This window comes from Alosa pseudoharengus, unplaced genomic scaffold, assembly GCF_046254945.1.
Source record: "Alosa pseudoharengus isolate Yale_2024_CS ecotype anadromous, Long Island Sound unplaced genomic scaffold, YU_APseudo_1.1 YU_APseudo_1.1_scf_8, whole genome shotgun sequence".
In the NCBI taxonomy this organism is placed as follows: domain Eukaryota; kingdom Metazoa; phylum Chordata; class Actinopteri; order Clupeiformes; family Clupeidae; genus Alosa; species Alosa pseudoharengus.
Window position 1 is genome coordinate 22,031,561 of NW_027468870.1, and position 5,752 is coordinate 22,037,312.

Genomic DNA, 5,752 nt, shown 5'->3' on the forward strand with positions numbered 1-5,752 from the left:
AAAAAACATTGCATTTTAGGAAATAGCCATTCTTTTTTGTATTATTCTTTAACACTGACGTGGCCCTCCAATCAGATAACATTGGCAGAAGTGGCCCCCAGCTCATTTGAGTTTGAGACCCCTGGTCTAAATAGTATCAGATGCACCTGTCACATATACTTAATGCTTAATGTGTGTGTGTGTGTGTGTGTGTGTGTATGAGTTTGTGCTCGTGTGTGAGTTCTCATCATGCTTGATCCAGGAATTTCAAATGCAGGTGAAGATGGTGCTAGATAGCTTTAATATTAATGCCCAACACTGTGTACCTAGGCTTCGTGTCATGGATTGTTTGCCTCTGGTTAAACCTGTGGTTGTTTATTCTGACGCAATCATGGATGTGAATGGGGAAATCAAAAACAGGCTACACTGAAAAAAAGGTCTCTTTGGGGTTGTTGAAATTGCATGAATTTATTGAAAGAACCTCACATGATTTATTAGTGGTCCTTCAGAAATTAAAAAAAATCATGTGAGCCTAAGCTATTCCTTGAGAATGTCAAATTCACATAATTTTGTCATGTTGGATGGTAAGAACTATAGCCTACGTGACGTGAACACGCCGGTAGCTCGTGCACCTAACCTGAGTCTAAGCGGGAAGGAGGAATCAACTGGCTTTCCACACAATTGCTTGCTCTGAAGACATTACGAGCGGCATGCAAGATCTACAATGTGAGGTAAATATCAATTGATTCTTAATCTTCGGTAACTTTTCTGAATGTTTGCCAAGCTATTGCGTTTTTACAAACAGATAGTTGCACTAACTTCTTACATCTAATCATACCAGCTATGTGTTAGCTGCTACTGTTGTGGCGTTGTCGTCGTATTCAAGTGGTGTGTGTTTTACTATTTCGACACATGTTTCATAGCGAATTCATTTCATTTTCGGGAACCTGTTGTGGTCACTGCTGTACGCCAATTGCTGATTTAGTGCGGATTTAGAACCTAGAAAGTGTACATCAAGCTAAGCTAGCTGGGTTTTGATGGCGCCAAGGCATGACTGGCTACTAAAGGGTAACGCGTGCGTGCATTGAAACCCATCTGACAACTGGTGAATAAATGCTGAAGCTTTTTGATGATGATGATATTTGAAAAATGGTCTTGTGAAATCCTGCTTCAAACAGCCAAAGGAGCATTTTGTTTATCTGGCAGTCACTGGTTAGCATTGCATATGGACAATACATTTAGATAACTTAACCTTTCACTGTTTAATGCTACATGGTCATAAATCTTGGTGCACTTAATGTGCTTTTGTACTTTTTAAGACGAGTAATGCTGAGTTTGTATCATGTGATTTGGGTGTTGCAGAAGAGGATTTACCACCTGTAGAGCAAACGGTCCCTCACAGTTCCAAAAACACTTTAGAAGGAGCTTGCTGCAGCATTACTGAAATTGGAACATTTGGTGCATGTGCCAGGTAAGTTACAGCAATTGATTATTTTTTTACACACATACACACACACAGCCCTGTTCTCTAGGTCACTCCCTTCTTTCTTTTGTCTCCCTCCCTCATACTTTCTATACATCCTTTCTCAGGTTAATCTTGTATTCCTACTTCCCTCTTCTTTTCTTCTCCATCGGTTTCTTACTTTTTTCTAACTCTTCCACTTTCTCTCTCCCTCCTTCTTTTTGTTATTGTGTTGTACTTCCCTCTCTTTCTTCTCCATGAAACTGAACCTTTTATAACTGTTCAATGCTACATGGTCATAAATCTTGGTGCACTTAATGTGCTTTTGTACTTTTTTAAGATGAGTAATGCTGAGTTTGTAAAGCTGTACACAGGACAATACATGGTAAATTTGATTCACGAAGTGTTATACATTTTTAAATGTGTGTTGTGATCATAATGTTGTGTGTCTGTATTCATATTCTGTATTGGTATATCAACCTCCCTTTCTGTGTTCTCTTTCACAGTAAATGTGGCAGTGCAAGAGATGTGAATCAGCGGTTCAAAGTAGGTCTGATCTACTTGCTCATTACAAACTCCACCATCCCCACTTTGGCCGCACCACAAACTACCCCTGCACATATACAGATGTAGCTGCTGCTGTCATGATTTTTTTTGTATTTTTGTTCAGATTTGGGGGAAACTACAGAAGCTGCAGCCTTTTAAGTTTTTTCCCTCGTTTGTGTTGTTCTAAAGGCACTGCACTGTCTTTGACCACTGTCTTTGACCTTGATTTCATTTGTCTGCAATGTCTGGAAATGTGAAATAAATGTGTAAATGTGTACTCAAATTCTAGTTGTGGTTGATTGCTTGAGGTTATTGAAGAGCTTTTTAAAATAACATGTTAATTTGACATGCAATAGTTTTTAAAATATGACATGAAAAAATCTTGTACATCGGTTGCATCAAAAAAATTATGTCCATCAAACAAGAAAAAAATCATGTTTGACTGATAAGAAACAATTTCTTCACATACACATGAAAAAATCATGTTAATTTAACAGAATACAATTTGCCACTTTTAACATGAATTAATTGGACTTCGTGGACATGATTTAATTGATGCAACCGATGTACAAGATTTTTTTATGTTAATTTAACAGCCCATTTTTTTCAGTGTATCAAAGAGCCACCATGCTTCATACTTCATAGGCAGAGGCTGCAGCCTTCTTGGAATGTGCATTTTAAGATGTGTGACCGTTTAAAATTTGATTCTGAAGGTAAAGCATTGCCCCACATTTGACCTTTAAGGCCAAGTAAACAAATTTGACTAAAAGTTCATATTTCATCAGTTTTGAACTCCCTCTGGTGTGCTAATCATAAATATTTAGTTCATAAAAACATGAATACACTGATAATTTTTGGTCAAGATGTAGACATCTAAAGCCAGTTTTGGTTTCTAACTGATTATTCTAACTGACCAGTATTTAATGGGCAGTAGGGCCTAGCTAGAATGTATTGTTTAAGAGAGTCATACAAAATGCTATCCATCTAGCATGCAAACTAGCAGGCATAGAACACTTTTAATGCATTATCCAAATTTCTTTTTCCATTTGGCTATACATACCCAAGGGTAAAAATATAAATATAAAATATAATAATAAATAACTAAGCTGCTCTTCACAAACTTTACAAGCACCAGTTGTCAACGTGCAAAAATATCATCTTGTGACCAAGAAGTTCAAGGAATTATCGTTTTTTTCTGCTTGATCGTTTCTTTTTGCAAACAAATCAAAACACCAAGGAATGTTTTGTTTCTGTGGCTGTAGTGGAGAGCGCGTCGGTTCTGCAATGGGCTGGATACAATATGTCAACGGGGTAATCTGAGGAGAGTGACCCACACAAAAACACAAAGTTTATAATGTTTCGCCACACAATTTGAGTTAAACTAGCACGGTGGTGTCTCGTAAGGAACCAACTCGTGTTCCATACAGTATGTCTTGGAAAGATTTTCTGTGTGTTTAGAGGCCCCAAACGTGGTTAAATAGCATGCCCCCAAGGTTAGCATTATAGCTAATTTCGAAGTGCTGGCAGCCAGGGCAGATCTCCGGTTTGGTCGAATCGATTTTTGTCGTTTTTTTTGCTTCCCCCAACACAGGGTGACCCTAAGGAGAACGATTTTGAGGTTAAAAATGGCCGGATTCACAAAGCTGCTCACCTACTCTTAGTAAGGAAAAATGACAACTCCTAAGATAATAGAATGGCTATTGTTGACGTCATTGTTCATGCACAAGCTTGACAAAAGTGACCACCTTGATTGGCTGATGATTATAACGCAGGAATAATTCCAAAAACCTCTCCTATGATGATGAGTGACAGGTGACAAGTACTGCGAAGGACAGAAGATGAGGAATAAATAGCCTAAATGAATAATGAATAAAGAGTGAGACAAAGCAAATAGTCTAGTAGCCTTATGAAATGGCATCTTTGCAACATTTTTTAAATGAATCTGTATGAAGACACATTTGCAAAGAGAAACAATATCATTTGATTTACAATGAAACGTTACATTTTTGTTTACATGTTGACAATGAATGGTTTTGGTTGTTGTTTGTTGGCGTTATTGCATCCCTTAGTGAAAATGCAGAATTATTCCCTCACGATCGAGAGCTCCTGTAGCCGCATGTGCATTTCAAAACATTGCAACGTGAAATGCTACAAACAGCTGCTTAGGACTGTTTGTGAATAGGCCTAGGTCTTAGTGAGTTAGGAGTCCTCTCGACTTCTTCTAAGCTGTCCCAGACTTAGGTGCTACTTTTAGGGCTAAAATGCTTCATAAATCAGCCTGATCTTAGTCAAAAACCTTAGGAGTCCTAAAGTTACGAGTGACACGGCCATTATATAAGGAGTTTCTCCTAAATTCGCCAGTTAGGAGCTACTTTTAGCCTTAAGATTCTTTGTGAATATGGCCGCTGGGAAACAGGCATTTTTTCTTCTACTTCATTTTCTCCATAACCACCTTTGCCATTATAATTATGTTTCTTGCACCTTTAAGGACAGTCTTTTGCATGCAATTGCAAAAGTACACAAGAAAAAGGTGATCCTATAATTCACTGCCATTACAACGGATGAAGTAATAGAATCATCTGCTGTTGCTCATATACGTTCAAAAGGACTCACTTGGGCTACTTTAAAGTGGAGCTCTGATGTTTGACTTTGATTGATTGCCCTTTGAAACTCCTTTCCTCATTCTCAAACCCTCTGAATATTCCTGTCTATTTTTTTTAAGTGGAATTAACAATGATCCAATGTGTGCATTATGAATATAACATCAATATGAACAGATCTAACAGTTCCAATAAATTATACACAACAGTGGTCTTACAGGCTGTGTTTAGACCAGTACCCTAACTTATTCCTTTTTATTCAGGACAAGCAGAGAAACTTTAACATTCAACTCAGTGTTTCTTTTTTATTTCTTTCGTCCTTTCCCATCTTGCACATCACTCTTTATTCTCCTCTATCTCTCTCTCCCTCTATGTCTTTCCTTTTCTCTTTCACTGTCGTCCAGCAGGAAGGACTGCTCCACTCTTGGCAGGGGGGTGTGGACACATGGAGAGGATTTGACCACCACGCCTGCAGCTTAGAGAGTTCAGAACAGACCAGACGAGTCAGTGCAAACCTCAAACCCACCCTCCTACTGTGTGACTCTCTCTCTCTCTCTCTCTCTCTCTCACACACACACACACTTGTTTATCTCACATACTTCGTTCACTCATTCACGTTTTTTCCTTCTCTCTATCTCTCTCGCTGTATGTGTGTGAATAGTCCTTGTTGATATTATCCAAGAAATCTAATAATGTTTTTGTTTGTCTTTTTCGCTCCATGAATCAAGACAGAGATCTATTGCTTCACATTTTAGCTGTCACATGGCTCTGTAAAATCATTTGGAATTGTTAAAATGCAATTGCTCAGAAACTGAAGCAATTTAAAACAGCAGTGTTTTGTTTATGAAGAGTGACAACTAGAGCATCCTTGTTACAGAAATGTTTTTGTTTAATTTATGGGTGGAAATATTACTTGTGTGATGTGTTCAGATTGTGTATCTGTCTACCTTCTCACATGTTTACATTTACATTTTCTCAAATGTAAGACAACACAGAGTTTTCTTCTTTAAAAAAAAATAATTTCAAGAGAGAAGACGTTTCTGCTTGCTGCACTCTCTCCTTTCCTGTCTCGTGGCAAACATAAGCTGACAGATGCTGACAACAAATTGACGGAGGTCACTAGAAATTGACAGCTCGAGGCAACATGTTCATTGAACGGACACGA

The 5,752-nt window shown here is 38.1% G+C and overlaps 1 long non-coding RNA gene across 1 annotated transcript; it reads left to right on the forward strand.

The window, feature by feature from the left end:
- The first annotated feature begins 413 nt into the window (after window positions 1-413).
- Window positions 414-2,245, forward strand: LOC143112168 (uncharacterized). Its single transcript, XR_012984685.1, has 3 exons — window positions 414-710; window positions 1,342-1,450; window positions 1,948-2,245. It is a non-coding gene; the product is annotated as an uncharacterized LOC143112168 (long non-coding RNA).
- The last annotated feature ends 3,507 nt before the right edge of the window (window positions 2,246-5,752 follow it).